General features: G+C 45.0%; 1 protein-coding gene across 6 annotated transcripts in view; it reads right to left on the bottom strand.

Annotated features, from left to right (window-relative positions):
• Nucleotides 1–19,688, bottom strand: part of RANBP17 (RAN binding protein 17) — a 263,837-nt gene that overhangs the window by 8,677 nt on the left and 235,472 nt on the right. The window lies entirely within an intron of this gene.

Here is a 19,688-nt window from a genome sequence, read left to right as displayed (position 1 = left end):
TCTACAAATACCTGACCTGGAAAATCACACAAAGCAATGTGCTGTGCATCTCTGCTCCCTGTTCGGCTCCTCTCCTATGCACCCACCCTAACATGGGATGGGCAGCACAAGCACGAAGCAAAGTGGACTTTCCGACCCAGATACGCTGGGCCACACTCTCCCTGCACAAGGTGCTAACTACAGGCTATCACTTCAGAAGCTTCCTGTTCTAGCTCCTGTTGACCCAGAATAAGCAAAGTTTGGTGTGTGCTGGGTGCTTTAGTGCAGGAGGGTGGGCATGTCCTCTCTGTAAGGAAGTGCAGGCTCAGCGGGTCTGGAAGTTGGGTTGAGCAGATGGCTGGAGAGAAGTAGCTTGAATACAGGGTGATGACCACAGTGGGTGGGGTAGAGGGCCTAGTCTGCAGACTTCTGGGGTCCTGGGACATGGGGGACTTTTCTCTGTATTCCCTGTGCCTAGCATGGCATCTAGGAACACATCAGAGGCTTAGGAAATAGCTACCGAATGAGAGAATGAAAAACAAACAGATAAATGAATAACCGGGAAAGGATGAGTGAAATATCAAGCACTCAAGTATAAAGAGCTGAAGAGCTGAGAGGGGATGGTACACAAAACAGAGGCGTTCTGGCTAAATCTATGGCTAAAACGTGAGATGGGTAAAATGTAAAGTCACACGCTGTTCATGTCCAAGGTTCCAGCTTGTTTTGTACAGAGCCTGAGAAGTCTTCTAAGCTACTACTGTCCCCCTACCAAGTAGCTCCCAGGAAGGGCCCTCGTGGGGGCTCCCAGGTCACAAAGGCCCAAGGCGAGGCACCAGCTTTTCTGATGGCACTTCCACCTGACAGGAAGCTGCGCCCGATGACTTTCCTCACTGCCAACAACAAAGCTACCACTTAGGGAGGGAGAGCCTCAGGCACGTGCGCACGCTGCCCCTACCCTCAGCTGCGCCTGAGGGAGATATGACCCCAATTTCACAGACTAAGGATCCCAGGACCTGAGCGAGTCACTGGCTCCAGGGGGCACAGCTGCCAGCCACCAGGTGTGAAGGGGAGCCAGGATATGTGCACAGAGCCGCCTGGGCCCAGAGGCCGTGCCTGTGCCCGTGTGCCAGCCTGCCTTCTGCTGCCCTTAGGCTGGTTGAGAGTGAGGTCCTGTCTGGCTCCTTCTGGACGACTGGTGGTGTGAGAGCACAGGGTCGTTCCTGGGCACGGCCCACCCTTCCACCTTCAGCGGGTCCCAGATACGCTGCCCGCATGCACGTCCTCTGTGCAGTCGCTCTGCCGCCTGCAGTCCCTGTGGTTAGAACCCAGGGTAGTGGTTCCCGGCGAGTTTGCAGCAGGCATCCTTGCCTCCTACCTAAAGCTTTTACAAATTTGGTGAACATCTTTGCAGCCTCTCCAGATGAACAGCAGTAGACATAATGAATTGATTGTCTCTGAAAAGTGGCCCATGGAACATTTTCCTAAAAATAATGGTTTCCCTCTCAAGAAAAGTGCCATGTACACAGCAATTTAACTTAGCATCATAGAAAACATTAGGAAATTACGCTGATTTCCTTTGAGGTATAATACTCCCTATAAAGTGAACACTTTTCATTGTTCATGTTCCTTAAGCATATTGAATAGTATAACTAAAAAACATTTCACAAACTTCTAAGAAATAGGTGAAAAAAATTCAAACTCCTCCCTGTTGTGCCCCATCTGTATCGGAAAGACAAAACTGACCCTGAAGTGATGATACGAACGCTGATCCTACAGGGATGAAACCCTCACTGTATTTAGGGAACTCTGGCTCTCCCTCTCTACCCCCGCCTCTCTGTTCAGGGTTGCATGACGTTTGAGTTATACTGCAACCCTGCTGCCTCCCCATCAGGGAACTGGAAAACGGGAACGGGGCTAGAGCAAGCTGTGAGGTGCTGAGGTGGTCAAGGAGGGCCTGAGGAGAAGGCTTCGGTTTAGACAAAGGCAGGACAGACCAAAGAAAAAGGCGAGACCAAAGGAAGGGTGTCCCTGTGCCCAGATCTAGATGGGGGTGGGGTGAGGAGAAAGACAAAGTGAGGAGAAGACAAAGCGAGGACAATCAAGGCTGTGCCCAAGAGGGCACGTCTGCAGAGTGGGGTGCCTTCATCGGTAAGGTGGGGGGCCTTCATGGGAAGAAGGGTAGGATACAAAATGATCTGTGCCTCTGGCCAAGCTAGATTGTCCTTGATTCTGACATAATGAGTTGGTGCTGTTTTGAGGAACAGCCAATAATAAACGCACCAAACACATGAGCGCTGCTTCTGAGCCTCGGGGACCCTTTGGCACATGGAACTGACCTTTCAGAAGGTCAGTGGGGGAGGAGGGGGGAGGCTGGCCCTCGCAACAACAACAACAAAACAAATCCAAAAAAACCAAAAAATGGATGGCCTGGGCGGTGCCTCTGGATCTGAAAACGCAGAGAAACCCTCTACCCATCTCTGCAGCAATTTCTCCAGAGCTCCAGGCCCCGGATGAGGATCCAGGATCTGGGAGGAATCTGTGCGCTGCCGAAAGACGCACAGCTTCCAGGTTCTCGGCTGTGGAAGCAAGGGAGCTGCCATCACTACCAAGCGTTTCTCCTTGGGCTCCGTGCGCAGCAGATACTGAAATGTGATCCTCCTCAAATTAGATATTAGTCATCTTTAGGGAGAAGGAATCAATTGTTCTCTCTGTCTGCTGTCTACTGATGTGGTATTCGTGGAATGTTATGAAAAATGAAAGTAATGGACAAATAACGCATATAAATTTCCCTACCCAGATTAGCTAAGCCCCACCATCTAAGTTACCTTAAATCTTTTCATGCCTGTACATATTAAGCACATTCTTACGTTCTTACATGTCTTCATAGCCTCATAATAGAAGCAAGTATGTGGCACTTTAAATGAAAAAAGAAATCAAATGAAATGCAAGATGAGGTGAGCGTCTTTTTTAGAGAAACAAGATTGCCATCAATTATGGGTGACCCATGCTCCTCCGGAAAACCACATGGACGTCCTGCCTACTTGGACTCTGCACAGTGCTAGCTTTGCAAACAAACAAACACACACACAACCTTCTTCCCAATAAAGGGACTGTGGGCTGCTTAACTCAGTTGGCCTTGACCGTATGTTTGCACCACACGCTCCACACCTGAACTCAAAGCACCCCCCCCCTCTCCACCCCTCCATGCAGAAAGGTAAGGGATGCTTTCTCCAGGTGATAAATGACCTAGAATATTCAAAAACTCTTCCATCCCTTGTAAAATCGGAGGCGATGCCCAACCTCGTTTTGCTGTTGTTTCAATTTTCTCCATTACCACCATTACCCCTAGTTCTCAAAACATTTATTTGAATCATAGTTTATTGAGGAAAGAATTACCTGCCAGTCTTCTGGTTTATGAGGAAGAAGATAAAGTTGGCATGAAACTTCAGGATTAATTAATTGAGAGTACTGCATGTAATGTGTCTATTCTGAATGGAACGGCGCACATCACAATGAAAACAGTTTTATTTTCCATGGTTGAAATAAATTATAATAAATAATTCATTTCAATGGCAGAGATGTACTGGAGAGCAACAGCACCAAAATTGACTACACTACACTGTGAGTCTCATTCTTGAATCTTCATTATCCATTTGAAACTTTTTACGGGTAGTAAATCATATTTCAAGTGGCTGCGGATCTCATAAAGCAGCTTGCTGCATTAAAATCAAACCAGACAACCTGGGGCACCGGGAGGCGCAGGGCTTGCCACTCAGCACTATTTGGGAAACTCACTCTCACTCTTCTCTTGCCGACATCAAACGGCATTTTTCAATCTGATGTAAAAACGAAGCATCGCTTGTCAAAAATATCATCTAAGTCTCCTCTGGGTGGGAATGTGGGGGGGAAATCTGAGTGTGGAGGAACAGCTTTCAACTCCAAGGCCATATTCCTCTAATTTTTATTCCAGCGACACTGTTATTTCCTGTTCATGGCACTGCCTGAATGACTGCCATGCAGTCAGGTTCCAGACCTCTAATGGCCTATACGAGCCTCTGGGGGAGCCCCCAAATTAGCAAACAGGTGTGCAAGCTCAAGAGAGACTAACAAAGGCACACGTAGCATGATTCTGTCGGAAAAGAGCAGCCTATCTCTACAGGATAGGCGGTATTTAAATTGAATCTTAACAGATGCATAGAGCATCACCGGGGAAGAAGGCTATATTAGGAAGAGGAAGTAAAATGAGAAACAGCACTGGAGACAGGGCGTGGCATGTTCCAGGAGCACCCAGCCCCTACGGGAAGCTTTGGAGAGAGGCCAAGCTTTGGAGAGAGGCCGTCCTCCCAGTGGAAAGTAGAGCTGAGGGTGAGGAGAATACCAGGTTTTAAAGGGTATGAAGTCAAGCTAGATACAGAAGGGAGCTCGAGCCAGCACAGAAGTGGGAGCCTTCAAAGGGTTTCTGAAGAATGACGAGGTCTGTGATTTAGAACCATAACCGGTGGGGAACTGGACAATGGCAGTGATGGGTCAAGGTGGAGGCAAGACAGCACGGTTAGATTCTGCCACGGAAGTCCAGTGGACAAACGAAGGGCCGGAGCCAGGCTGTGGGAGCAGAGACGGAAATGGTCAGAGCTCCTGATCGCAGAGCCCGTTTTCTTCCCAGTCAGTGAAGTCTTTCCAAGAAACGTAACCTGACACCAAAGCTGCAGAGAAATTCCGAGCTTTAAGAACGTGGCTTCAAATTCAAGACTGCCAGTCAATGGAGAAAAGGGGCTGGATGCTAGCCTGGCCCAGCAGGGGAGGCGGCTGCTGCCTAGCACAGCGAGTCTACCAATGAACTCGGGGGATAAGGAGCAGTGAAATGAACCCCAAACAGCGGACATATACTCGTATGTGCACGACCGAGCTGACTATAAGCACGTCGGTATTGGATATCCAGTGATAAAGTAACTTCTAATTGAGGCCACTCAGAACCAAGGAAGGCAGCGGGCAGCCAGCAGCATGCCTCTTGGCTGTCCAGTCATCCCGGTGAATATCACATCTCACAACAGAACGTCAGGCTAACGGCACCAGGGCACCGCATGCAGCCGGTGACGCAGAGTGCAATGAACACTGTACTTCCTAATAAATATCGATCCCTCCAGAGGGAGGTCCAAAACTTCCTGCCTCTCACCTGGCACTACACTCGCCCTGATTTCATGACGGGGTTTGGTTGGATGGACCTAAAAATCTTCATAGCCAACAGTGGAGGCTTAGTTTATCAAGTTCAAGACGATTTTGTGTGGGGAGAAAAAAAGCATTTTTGTGGAAAATGCATGGGGGCCCTAGAAGCATTTTCCATAGAGTTTACATGAAGCCAGAGGACAGCATGCTGCCTTTCAGGTGTGAGGGTTTTTTGTCACAGTTGTCTGCATGGCACAGACAGTACTGGCCAAGAGACTGGGGGGGGGGTGATGCAGAGATCACATGCTGATAATTACACATGGATCCTAGGGAATGATGGAAAGTGCTGGGAATCGGCGTGCGTGCCTCAGTTTCCTCTGACACTTACTGACCACCTACTCTGCGCCCGGCTTGGTGGCAGACCCTGGGGACACAGATACACAAGGCACATCCCCAGCCCCCACAGGGCTCACAGTCTAGCAGGGGAGGAGACACAGGAGACAAACAATGATGGTGCAGCACAGCCAGGGCCACAGTCAGAATTTGCACGGGAGGCTCTGAGGCCAGAGGAGGCTGATCAGCTGATAACTGCCGGGGGGGGGGGGGGGCTTCACACGTGACATCTGGATCTGCTGGAGAGACTACGTGAAGTTCACAGGTAGGTAAGTCAGGTAGGAAGAGGGGCAGGCAGGTGCGAAGGTGTGGAGAAGTGTTTGGGGGATGATGGGCAGTTCTGGGGGACTGGAGAGGGAATGTGGGGGGCAGTGCTGGCCGACGGCATAGACAAGGGCAGACCCTGTGAAGGGGCTGGTCATGTGTACCAGAGACCACGGACTTTGTCCTGCAGGAACAGGGTGCCAGTCAAGCTGGATGGATCTTTCTGGCACGGATGTGGGAGGGCGAGCTGCCTGTGTCACGATTCCCGAGGGCCAGAGCCCTTAGGAGCCTGAGCCATCGGGTGTCTCCCGGGAAGACGCAGCCTTCTTCCTGTTCTAGGACTGGGAGGTCGCGGACAGATGACCTGCGTGGCTCCTGTGCCTCCGTCAGGATGTGTCTCGGCTCCTGCCCTGCCGGCGCCTTGCCAGGACCCTGAGAAATGGCACTGCCATTACTTCCTTGGCCCGCAGCACATAACTTAACAGTGTCCCCTGTCAGGAATGGTTCTCTTTGTCAGGAAGCTTTTTATTGATGTTCAACCTTCATTTTCCCTTTCTTAATATTATCCCATTATGCCAATACTCCATTGTGCCATGCTAAGTAATCCCCTTTCCTCCTTGGCATTTACATCTTCCAAGTATTTATAGACTTATCAAATGCCCCATTTAGTTGTCACTTAGGCAGGCTATACATATTTAGCTCCTTTAATCTGGCCCCATAAGCCAGTCCTTCCATTCTCCTAAATCACTTGCGTTCCTCTCCTCCAGGTTTCTGTCAATTTGTTTCCAGCCTATCTGTAATGCACCGGGGCGGGAAGAAGGTGGGGTAGGGGAGGAGAGGGCCTGCTTCCTCTCTGGGGTAAGAGCACATCACTGCACAGGGCGGAACCTCTCCTCAAAGTGCAGACTACAAAACAGGCCAGGCCTCCGGAGGGGCTACGAATCCCTCCCGTTCCCTACCGGCTTTTTCACCTGCACACGTTTCAGCGCAGCGTTCTATTATTAGCTCTTATTATGTGCTAGGTGCACACCTGCCACACACACGTATTGAGTACCTACTATGTGTCAGGTACTGTGCCAGAGTTCCTTCCTTCTTTTCTCCCTCTCTCATTTCTCACACTTATTCACTGCTTGAAGAATTACTGAACTCCTACTGCGTGTCAGACAGCGGTATAGAAATGAATAAAACGAGGTCCCTGCGGCCTTAATGAGCTCCTGCAGCCTAAGTACTTATTACTCTCTTATTACCCACCCATCGAGTTGCTCCCTTCCAATCTTAAGGGTCTCAGAAAAATCAGCCCTCAATGCACTTAACTCTAATTGACGCTTTTAGTTCCCTGAGTGGAACTTCTCTGTCCCATCTAAAACGAGATGCCACATTAAGCCTGGGTGTTATTAACAGAGCTCCTGCTCAGGGCTTTCTTTCTGGTGGGTCTCTTTAGGGCCTGAGGTTTCTCTTCAGGCCTCGCCCTCACCTTCGCTGTCCTTTTGGGAAGTTTATTTCACGTTCTTTGTTCATGTGCCTAAGCATGCACTTCAGTGTTTTTCTTTTCCATGGCACCACTGTTCCAAGTTAAGGGCTGAGGGGGTGACGGGATGGGAGGGCTCGAAGGCAGTGAGTCTTGGCTTCCGTCTTAGGGAGTCTGGGCCCGAGGTCACAGGAGGGAGTCGTTCAGCCATGTGATCCTGGGGGCTGGTTCAAGGAAGGTGTAGGATTCCCCTGGCTGAGGTGTCCTTATCCTCAAAGAGGTGAAGTAACTATTCCAGGGACACCATTAGGAAGTAGTATAACTTGTCCAAGCTGGCGTGCTCACTGCAAAATCTGTCTGCTCTGATGGTTGTAAAGTAGAAAGTCCTCCACAAATACAGAGAATTTGCAATTAAACAGCTTTGAAAGGAGGATGGAACTCCATCAGTCTGAAAACACAAAGTCTGTATTTTCCTGAGCATGGCGGGGGATACGGAACCAACACGTACCAGTTCTTCTGGGTTGCAAAGCATAGAAAGCAGCACTAGCTCACCAAAGGTCCGAGGGCCAGGGAGCCTTCACCTTCTCCTTTAAGTGCTGGTCAGACTGCAATCAAATACAAAGTCTTCTCTAACACACTGTGTGAGCTCACAGCTGTCCCAATGCCTACTGCTGGCTGAACTTTCCAGGGTTAGGGTGGAAAGGAATACGAAGATTGGATTCACATCTCCAGCACACTAATACACTTGGAGGAAATTTCACATAACTTACCCTTCAAGTACGTGAAAAACCAGTAATAACTGTGAAATGAATAAATCATGCCATCATTAAGTCAGCCCTCCTTTTAGACTGTGCCACTTTCACGAAACTCAAAGAGCTTTTCCTACCACTCCGAGGAATGAAGGCCGGAGAAGCCCTGCCACGTCTCCTGCGGTCTCCCATGGACAGGGCTGAACGGATAAGAAGAACTGCTGTGGTGCAGACTGTGTAAGGTCTAGAGATAAGGAAGTCTGACTTACATTCTAGGCACTGCCACGTGCGAGCTACGTGCCTTTGGGCAAGTTCTTTCGCCTCTTGGGCCCTCTGCACACTTCTCCCATACCTCTAATTTGTTGGTGTACCTATACTCCCAAGTTAAAAACATACCCCTATTGGCCCCATCGACCCACGACGGCTGTTGTGAGATTCAGAAGGGTCATTCGGTATGCAGACATGATATAAATGGAAAGCATTATGACGCTGATTTTCATTCTTGCCATCGCATGGCGATGCCTGGAATAGTAGGCAGGAAGAATAAGTGAGAAAAAGTCCGTTTCGGGCCCAGAATCAAATCTGTATCCCGTCCAGCGAGCGTTTGTGATCCTGAGTGCCTGGCACAGAAAGAGCTCTGGGGGAGGCGGAGCACGTGGACGGGACCAGCACTATCAGGAAGACCTAGTGACCTGGCTGAAGTCATTGTCTTTCAAACCCAAATCCTCTTGTGAAATGAAGCCTTGGGCTTGGGAGTTCCTGGAAAGGAGGCTTTTCACATTCGTACACATGAACAGCAGGGGTACAGACAGGGATAGGGACATACGGAAGAGACTGGGCCTGACACAGTTTTTCAGAGTGCAGGCTCAGTGGACATACTTACTGACCACCTTCTCTGTGTCAGGTGAGTCTGCAGTCATTGATTCACTTTGTCTTCACAACTTCCCAGAGTCAAGAGTCTTTTGGCCGTAAGGACAGCAACAAGCACAGACAAAACTTAGGCCTAAAGGGGTTGACTTGAGGACCCCGAGGTCAGGCAGGGCAGTCAGGCCTCTCAAGGGTGTGGAAGGGACAAGAATGCCGGCGGGATCTTTCTCAGTCTCTCTGTCCGAGCTGCCTGGTCTCATCGAGTTCCTCTCGGCAGGTCTGCTGCCTTTTTCTCTCGCTGTAGACTGACTGGCTTCCGTCTCTGAGCATAGGGCTGGGCAGGGCTGCCCGATGGCTCTTGATTTTTTAAGTATTCAATTCAGGTGAAGACTAGAGGCTGACCAATGTCTTTTAAATGGCAGTTTCTAAATCCAGGAATGAGGGGGCTGGCCGAGTGGTGCGATGGTTAAGAACTGGCTTGGGATGCCAGAGGGCCCCGGTTCGGATCCCACATATGAGGGCCAGTGACACTGCCCTCTACAGCTAAGATGCTGAACAACAGCTCAACCTGGAGCTGGGCTGCCGTGAGTCGCCGGCGACGGTGTAGGCTGCAGTCCCTGTGGCAGTGGGTTGCCATGGGCTACCGTGTGTAGCCAGCAGCCAGCGTGAGCGGCCGTCCAGAAGCCGGCGACTGATCTGCCTCGCCCGGGAAGAGCGCAATGATGGTGTCAACTTGGGCCAGTGAAGCAACATCCTCCACAACTAGACTGAAGAACAAAAGGACAGCAACTTGTCTGTTCCCCTTCCCCCAATTCCCCAGCATTGTTCCCATCCCCCCAATTCCCCAATAAAAAAAAATAAAAAAATTAAAAAAAATTAAAATCCAGGAATGAGGGACCGAGCTAGCTTGGGTCAAGCGTTTACCTCTTGTCCTATCGGTTCTCAAAAAAAGGGGTCCTTGGTTCAATCAAGCATTTATGAATGAACAAATGTCGTGTGTCTCCCTGTGCCCACCCTCCATCCCAACCAATCCTGCTTCTAGGCCATTTCAAGGTAGTCTTGTAGAGCGGTTAAGAGCACTGGCTCTGCTACTTATTAGGTGTATGACATTGGTTGATCTGCTATTACACTATTTTGATTATAAAATGGAGATAAAAAATCTGCCTCACAGAGTAGTGAAACTAAAATAGAAATAAATATATATATATATCACATATACCAGTATGTGTGTGTATGTGTGTGTGTGTGTGTGTGTGTACAAAGCACTTAGTACACAAGCTTAGCATATGATAATTATTTCTACTTCTTTTTCATCATCACTCATCATCATAATTCTCTGCATGAGGTTGCTCTTCCATAATGACTTCTTAGGTCCTAGCAACCCTGCAGAAAATACGGCTTCTGTTACAGGATGGAGGAAGAGTCTAGATCTTCAAGAAGGAGGTGTGAAGGTTCCTCCTCTTTGTAGAGGTAGGGTAAGGAAATGCTCCTATTTGATGTGTTTTGCTTAAGGAGTCAGCCTTGTATGACACCCATACAAGTTCAGGGTCCTTCTGGTGAGCCCTGGGCTGGCTTGGGTGTGACTCAGGAAGACGGTCTCAGGCGTCACCTTCATCGTCACAGAAACACTGCTCAGGGTAGAAAGACTGCACTTGTATTAACACTTGGGAATGAAAATGAAATCCCAAACAACTTCTGGCTGTGCAGTATGGGTAAATGCTGCTACCTGCGTGTGTTAGCATAAAAAGGCAGATGTCATCTGCAGCACTTTCTTTTTCTGAGAATTCTTAAAAAAAACAAAAAACGAAACCACTGAGAGTCAGCGGGCAAAACTGTCCCTTTAGAACACAAACTGGTAAACATTTTCCCAGCATGGGTGTCAGTATTTAATCTATAGATTAGAAATCTTCCTTACAGAGGCTTTAAAAAAGAATACATTAGTGAGCTCTTTTTATCCTTAATTTACAATGATAGCCAATTATGCCAACCACTATTAATGCAGAGGCTAAAAACCATCTTGCTTGCCATTTGCCGTAGTGGGAGAGAGATTGCTATAAAACACACCTAATTATTATTGGGCCAGGCCTGTGTACGGTTCTGTGTGTTTTTTTCTTTATGAAATATTCTACTTGCTTTATATGAATGTGAAGGGAAAGGTATGGCCGCTGTTCATTTTTTACAACTTCTTTGCTAGTCTGAGAGCATTTGCTACAGACTAATAGCAAAACTGACAGTGCTAAACTGTAGATAAAAGAATGATGACAGATTGCAGTCACTTTAATTCATAAAGAAAATACTTGGAGCCCCCTGGGAAAGGCAAATCAAGCCACTGGCACCCACTGACTTCATGCTAAGTCACAAACTACATCATTTTTTTGGTTTAAACACAAAGGCTAATGGTCACGTGACTTATTTATTTCAAATTCTTCTTTTATGAAGAGTGGGCTCTTTTTTTCAGCTCCTTGGAAAACATTATAATTCCCCTATTCTATAAACATACAAATATAATTGTAAAATGACATCATTCTGTTTTCATTTAATTACCCCTGAAATGCTTTCTATTTAATATTCATTACTCAAAAGCTAATTTAAAAGAGAAAGAGATGCGACTTATTCAAAAAGATGTACTGTCATTCATAGCAATAGTTATCTAATATACAGAAGTTAATAAAGCAGATTAATCTACAAGTCCCTTTAAGCCATTCTTGAGTTTTGAACAACTGCCTCTTTGACCTTTCACCTTCACGCTGTGCACCAGTAGCAGGTGCCAGCTGTACAGAAATTATGGCTGCGCATTTGAAGGCAAAATCTTTTCTTACTTTGCTTCTGACCAGCAGCTGACCCTGTAGGAGTGATTGTTTCTGGTGCCGGCCTAAAGGCTACATAAACCAGTAGCAGATAAACAAAAGGCTACATAAACCAGCTGCCTTGCCTAAGGGTACCATCCTGGGCTGACACCTCCACTCCTTCTCCACCGTTCCAAATTGCTCCTCGTTTGTTTCCATACATGCATTTCATCCTTGTTATTTTGTGCGAGGGGTGGGTGGGGGAGAAAAATCCCCCAAAACAACAAAAAAGCCCATCCCTTCCCTCGAACTTGACTTTTGAGTATTCTGTGTCAAACTGTGCCATTATGATGCTAATCTAGGTCTGATTTAGCAACTTTAATAAGAGGCTAAACCCTCTTGTAATTAGATAATAAAATTTTATTATGTATCTTAATATTAAAAGTCTTAAAATCAAACTCTTCAAATCATATACTGGTACAGAACTAAGGTACTTAAATATCATAGCCCCAGAAAATGGGAACCTGAAAAAGCACATTGTGGCTAATTTTTCATTCTCAGAAATGTAAACATGGAATTCCTATGTGGTGGCAGTGAAAGCTCCAACACTCTTAATTATGTGCAGGGAAGAATGAATCTATTCAAGTATGAAGCACACTGTACCATTTCCAGCAACAGCATGAGATGGCTTTGACAGTTATTTCTTGGATACAAATTACACAAGTATAAAAACAATCCCCATAATGATTAAATGCAGTTATGTACATAGGAGAATACCAGTGCAAATGGTAACATATTTAAATGGTTTTCCTTCATTAAAAAAATTATATATGATATTAAACCATCAATCACTGCTCAGGCACAGGAGTTTAAATGTATTGTCACCGGTTGAAATAAATGACTTGGAGACTGAATTCTGGCTCACTCAATATGGTGTCTTTGCTGTTGCTTAGTCACCCAACTCTCTGCTGGTTTGGGCTACATCTGGTAGATTCCATCCCTTTCAATTAATAAGGCGAGTTATGCTATCAATGGATTACATCTTTAAACTGTGCTTGGAGGTAGAAAAACACATGTCCTAGTTAAAAAAAAAAGAAAAAAAAGAAAAAAGAACCAAACCCACCTCTCTTGTTCTGTTAAGCATTTGAAACAATATTTGAAGTACTTATTTTTTTCTTCACCCATGTTTTGAATGAAATTTTCTAGTGGAATTTCAGCAGGGTTATCATATAGTGTATAATAATCTTATCTTATCTTAGCATGACCATTGAGTTTATTATGTAGTAGTCTATGACCATGCTAGATGTGATACCTAAAATCAAGGCTTGCAGATTGTACTTCTGAAATCTGATTTTTTGGGGGTTTGTTTTGCAGACACTCATCGACTATCACAAGGTGCTGGGATAAGTATTAAGATGGTGACAATCTTTGGGGAAAAAGGTACTCTCAAAGATAGGTAATGTGGTTATAACACTAATTTGATGACCTATAAATCAAAAATAGGTTTCTAGTTTAACCAGTTTCTCTGTTTTCAAATACCACTTTTTTGTTATAGTTGAAAGTCATTCAACAAATAATTCTATAACAAAAATGAAATCAAAATAACAAAGATGTGATATATAACAAAGGATTTGGACTAAAATCCTCCTTGTAAAGATGGATCTTTACATAGTTGTAAAATATCACAGATAAGATGCCATTTGAAAGAAAAAAAGTATTTTTCTATTTTTAAAATTACAAACTTTAATTTACTAAACTGATCTTTAGGGTTAGTGGTCACAAATTCATCATTTCTAAGAGTTTTACTCCCTTTCGGACTATTATCTGGCTCTTATTACCTAGATACCTCTGTCCAGCCCCAGTCCTTTTAGATATTCTGATTTGATCCTTACTAATAGATTGTATACACACACACACACACACACGACCAAACTGAAGCTCATTTTTGCCTCAAACAAATCTGGTTATTTTTAAAGTAAGAAAAATGTTTGGGAGATGTTAACTGAGTTTCATTGCCTGTTTATTGCATCCCTTCTGTATGCAAAATAATGGCATCCTTTTTTAATGAACTTATCAAAAAAGGCTCCTTCTGCTCTTTTCCTCCCTGGATGCTTGAGGGTCGGCTGCCATCATGAAAGACATAGTAACTGTGCGGACCAGGAAGTTATGACCAATAGGCTATGTCAGGGTCGGCAAACTTTTGAGATGGAAGAGCCAATCCTGTCCCTCACAACAATTTAAAAATTACTCTAGGCCATAAATATAATTTTACAAATAAGGAAAATTTAAAGTAATATTGTAACAAGTAATAGTATTCATTATATCTTTATTAAAATAAGAAAAACTCACACAAAAAATTGCTCTTATTGGTTTTAATCAGTGTGAGCAAGGAGCTTGCGTTTCCTGAAACAGCCGCATGTGGCTCGCGAGCCGCAGTTTGCCGACCCCTGAACTATGTCAATGGTAACAAATGCCCATCGACGTCCTTCACCCTGGGGAGGCCACAGTACCGAAGACAGAAATTCGGGAAAAACTGGCCAAAATGTACGACAGAAAGATTTCATCTTTGTATTTGGATTCAGAACCCATTTCGGTGGTGACAAGACAACTGGCTTTGGCATGAATTAGGATTCCTTGGATTACGCAAAGGAAAATGAACCCAAACACAGACTTGCAAGACATGGCCTGTACGAGAAGAAAAAGACCTCGAGAAGACAGCGAAAGGAACGCAAGAACAGAATGGAGAGCGTGAGGGGGCGGCAAGGGCCAGTGCGGGTGCTGGGAAACGTGAGGAGGAGACTGGACGACACGAGTGAAGATCCGTCAGGGGCTTCATCTGTGGGGACTGAGCCACATGGGAGGACGAATAAGCTAAGAACTTTTATGTGAAAAAAAGGGTGCATCAACAATTATGCAAACATCAGAGAGACAGAAAAACATTACTGTAGCAGTGCCACATGGGATGCCTGTGAGAAATATAAGGGACCATGCACTGGGGGATCTTACAGTTCTGAAATTCTCTAAGCTTACAGAATAGAGAGGCAGAAAGCTGGGAACCAGACATATAGAGCTGGCCTGCAGAGTGATTTATTTATTTATTGCTTTAAATTTTAAATCAGTGGCCAACATTTTAAAATCTAGATTTCCGGCTTCTTTTTTTTTTTTTAAAGATTTTTATTGGGGAATGGGAACAGCTCTGGGGAATTGGGGGAGGGGGAACAGACAAGTTGCTGTCATTTTGTTCTTCAGTCTAGTTGTGGAGGATGTTGCTTCACTGGCCCAAGTTGGCACCATCATTGCGCTCTTCCCGGGCGAGGCAGATCAGTCGCCGGCTTCTGGACGGCCGCTCACTGCGGCTGCTGGCTGCTCACACTGGCTGCTGGCTACACACGGTAGCCCATGGCAACCCACTGCAGCAGGGGCTACAGCCTACCGTCGCCGGCGACTCACGGCAGCCCAGCTCCAGGTCGAGCTGTTGTTCAGCATCTTAGCTGTAGAGGGCAGCGTCACTGGCCCTCATATGTGGGATCTGAACCAGGGCCCTCTGGCGTCCCAAGCCAGCTCTTAACCATTGCGCCACTCGGCCGGCTCCCGGCTTCTTTTTTTGGGGGGAAATCTCAGTATATCTGGCAACACTGGGTCTGACAGGCAAAAATTAGCTGGAGCTGTTTGGCAGGGATGTGTCCTAAACTTAGGTTTCTTTCCAATCTACCACATTCGAGTTTTCTGCTTGGCTTTAGAAGCATCTTAGCCTGTAATACCTTGTAGAATGGAAAGGAGATAGAGAGGGGTGCTCAAAGGAACCCAGGTGTCAGTTTCAGACTTGCCAATGTGAAAGGATGACCTCAAGAATGACCTTCAACAGAGCTCATAGGACTCAGTAGTAGAAGCTTCCTATAGAAAAGAGAAGCTGTTTACAACCAGAAAGGGATATAAAATGGCATTCTGCACTGATGAATCAGGGGTGAAAATCGGGACAAAGCCTAGGGATGTGCTGGGTATGGGGATGGATGCAAAGAACTTGTTGCTTCCCCAAATTCATTTCACAGCTGCCATATTGATTCTAGCTAGAAAAATCAGGTTAGAAGAAACCTCAGGAGCTACCTGAAAGGCATTAAAGGAAAGTCACAAAGGAACATTATGAGACAGTTACACTACTAGATTCTGACCCTCTGAAGGAGACCTGTCCTGCTAAATCTTCTACCCTCAATGTTTGGCCACAGAATTAATGATTGGGCATGTGTGCGGAATAAGAGAGAAGATGCTCTGTTAGCTTTGCCTCAATGATGGGAGGGGCCACGGGGCTTTTCCGTACCAGCTGGCAAAGCAACCTTCCTCTCCGTTGCCCGTTGCCTCTTTGGGTCACTGCCCATCTGTTTCACCCCGGCTGCAGCACAAAATTGGGGTATAGGATGACTGCTCTAAATCGTTCTACCTTAAGGGTGGCCCCCGCGGGGCTCACTGGGACCTCAGCTTGCCTCCCTGTAAGTGCTTAAAACAGACACACTATTTCAGATTAGCTGCCAGCCAGCTACAGCTTTGTGGCTCAGCACGAGACTGCTGGAGTTTAACAGACTTAGGCTAAAAGTTTAGCTTTTCCACTTAATGAATTTGTGACCTTGGGAAAATTACTTAATCATTTTGTGCCTCAGTTTCTATATCTATAAAATGGAGATCATAATACTGCAGCTTCACAGAGACACTGTGATGACTAAATTCGATTAAATATATATGTAAAGAGCTTAAGCTAGTGCCTGCACATAGTAAGCACTTAAATTTTGCCAATATAATTTTTTTTCCTAGAAATAAATGCACAGTACATGCATAGATTGCCGTGAAGACCAAGATCACAGTAGCAAGTGCCAAAAACAACTGTGTCATGAAATATGAGTTCCTATTTTCCACTTCCGGTGCACATGACCTATCCCTGACTTCTCTTCAACCTTTGAATCCATGTTATCCTCTGATCCAGTTGTGAATACTCTTTCAGTGTGTGTTTCTGATACTAATCTACTGCCATATTTTTTATAATAAGAGTTGCAAATCAACCAGACTGAGCTAATGGGTCATGTGGAGGGCATGCTTTCTATTTAGGGTTCACTAGAAATGCCTTTAATAAAATTAAAAAATCTGGCTAATTATTTTTTAAGAGGATAAGAGACATGAATATATTTCATCTGCTTAAGTGTTCCCCACTATGAGACTCGTGCTAAGGTTCTACAGGCCAAAATCGCTACATCAGTTAAATATGCGACTGCACTTTCTCCTACTTAGCATTACAGAATGGAATCTTAAGTATGAAAGATGTCTTGGATAGTATGTCAAAATGTTGAGCAATATTGTTTCAATCTAAACACAGAAATGAAAAAAGAGCAGATGATTCCCCTTTCGCCGTAATTCACTTTGGGATGTATGTCGTGAAGAGCACTATACAAAAGCAATTTTCATTGATTGACTGACTGATTGAGGAAAAGGGTGAATGTTCTTTCAGCTTATGTCCCCACTGAACTATGATTCTTATAGCTCCTGACAGCTCTTCACAATTTGTAGTTAAATGCCAGGTTAAAGCAAAGACGGGGTGGGGAGGGTGGGGAGGGAGTGTGAAAGGAGAAAGATCATAATTAGAACGTTTTTGGGTTTTTGGCACAACTGACTTGAGCCAAAAAATAGATGGGGTAAGATTAATTCAAACCGAAACATTCTAATTCCTCCATTCATTGTACTTATTTTTTTGAGACTATAATTGCTAAAAATACCTTGTCTAATCTAATCTGTAATACTTACAATCACATCGTTGTTGTTCTACTTCTGTGGAAGGTGCTACTCTTTCTAGAGCAATTAGTTTTAATTGAAATTCTGACTTAGAGAAGCATTCAGCCTTTGTGTCCTATTCTTATAATCTGGAAAAGAATGAGTCACATTTCTGAAAGGCCCGGTAATTCTATAAAACTCACTTGTTCATTTACCAGATTTGGGCAAATCTTTCATTCTGTGATGTAACTAAATGAATGCTGATCTATGGGTGTAGATACAAACACTTAACATGACAAATGATAAAAACTGGAAAAATTTCACATGGAAGTTTGATCTTCCAAATTACTGGAGCATATCTGTGCCTCATCACTGTTACTGTTGGCCTGTTCATAAAAGTTTAGTTTATCTTTGTAACGACATAAAAAGCACATGGGGATTTTTTTCTCCCTTCATATATGTAAAACTGGGTTTTTCTCAATTGTTAAGTCAAAACAATGCTGGTTAGACGATAATTCTTATGTGAAATAGATCTACTTAATTATAATAGATCTTCAAATGGACTAAATTTAATGCTTGCAAAGTGAGATTTGTTTGCAAAATATAATAGATGGCTTCTTTGGAGAATGTTTTTAAAGACACTGAAGATCTAAAGCCACATAGCAGGTAAAAATAAACACATTTCCAGGTGAGAGGCACTTAAAACGTCTTTCCCAGGCTGCTGCATACAAATGGGAAGGCCTGTTAAGATGCCGGAAAACCCTTAATGCGGTTCACCCTTCGTTTGCTATGGAAACTTCAGGAGAGAACTTTTGCAATTTGGAACTGACACTCCTCATGCAATTATGCTTCCAGCAATATAGATCCAGGTTGGGGGGAAAAACAATTCAAACTAGTAAATAATTGCAGTATCATTGCATCAGTTTAGTTTAAAGAGCTGACAACCCTCTCTAAACTCCATGCACAATTAGTCATTAGGGTCTAGTTTTTCAGCACTGTTAAGCAATTTGTAACCCATTCCTTTTAATAGGGTTAGGCATTACTTAAACCGACACAGATGCCTTGAAAACTGAAACCTCGACTTATGAAGCAGCAGCCTTGTTCATTACCATCTGTGATAGGCAAATCATCTATAAAAACAGCATTTAATGGCCAACCAATGAATAATCAATGGCTCACTTTTCATCTGAGTGTGAAAACGAGAATAATCTAATACAAAGTCCCTCTGGTGAAAGGCCCGGTCTTGGGTTCTGCTGCTCTTCAGGGCTGATTTATAAGGTCTCGGAAAGCTGATGTAAACAGATGATCAATGGGACCCATCCTTGCTCATAACAGCCCCCAACTGGCCCACTCCCTCTCTCCCAAGTCCGTCCCTCCAGGCTATTAGCTCTGTCCAGCTAATTCTTCCCACTACTCCTGCCTGCTGCTTTTACTCCGGCCATCCGTTCAGTCCAGCCGACTCAGAAGTAATTTTATACGCAGCGGAGAGCGGGTGAAATTGATTTTTCACTCAGTGCTCAGTTCCCATCTGAATAATTATCAATTTTACTGCCTCATAAAGGGAAGAGTCAAAATTTCAAATCAATTCAAAAGAGCTTTTGAGACGACAGAAACTGTGCATGAGAATAGAGGTCAAAGTTGTCAGTGACCTAAGGAGATGATGTCAGATATTACTATGCCCAATAGTTGACATCAGAGGCACTCAAGATGATATAACCTAGTGCTAATGCAAATCATATTTATGCTGACTACCAGATACCAGTCATGAATATTTAAAATGCTATCTGAAAGCCTACATTCCAAATAAATAGAATGTATTCCACTGTTAATAAAGATATATCACTACTTAGTCATACACTATAAAGTAAAGGATTACCAAGTGTTATTAACACATAGAAATTACTTAAACCAACAAGCGCATGGTAATGCTGAGTAAAGAAAAACCTGACAGTCCCCTGCACAGCCATGTGGCTTGCCCTGCCGTGAAAGAACTTGTCTAGGACTGCAGCCTATGGGTTTTCACTAAGATTTTCTACCAACTTAAAAGTTTCTGCCAAAATTTATAGGACAATATTGTGATCACGGCTGAGTGCTGGCAAGAGGGATGTGGTGGTGAACTTGTCGCCTGCCCCGGTGGGGTAGGGGGTTGGGTCTGATCCCCGGTTAGTCCTTGGCTCCATGCGCTGAGTCTGCGGCTCTCAACCTCTTTCTGCAAAGCACCTGAGGCCTATGACACACGCCCGACAGCACCAGGGGCTTCTACAGTTG

The sequence above is a fragment of the Hipposideros armiger genome, unplaced genomic scaffold, assembly GCF_001890085.2.
Source record: "Hipposideros armiger isolate ML-2016 unplaced genomic scaffold, ASM189008v1 scaffold_25, whole genome shotgun sequence".
In the NCBI taxonomy this organism is placed as follows: domain Eukaryota; kingdom Metazoa; phylum Chordata; class Mammalia; order Chiroptera; family Hipposideridae; genus Hipposideros; species Hipposideros armiger.
The sequence above is the reverse complement of the archived record's forward strand: the minus strand, read 5'-3'. Positions and strand labels throughout refer to the sequence as shown.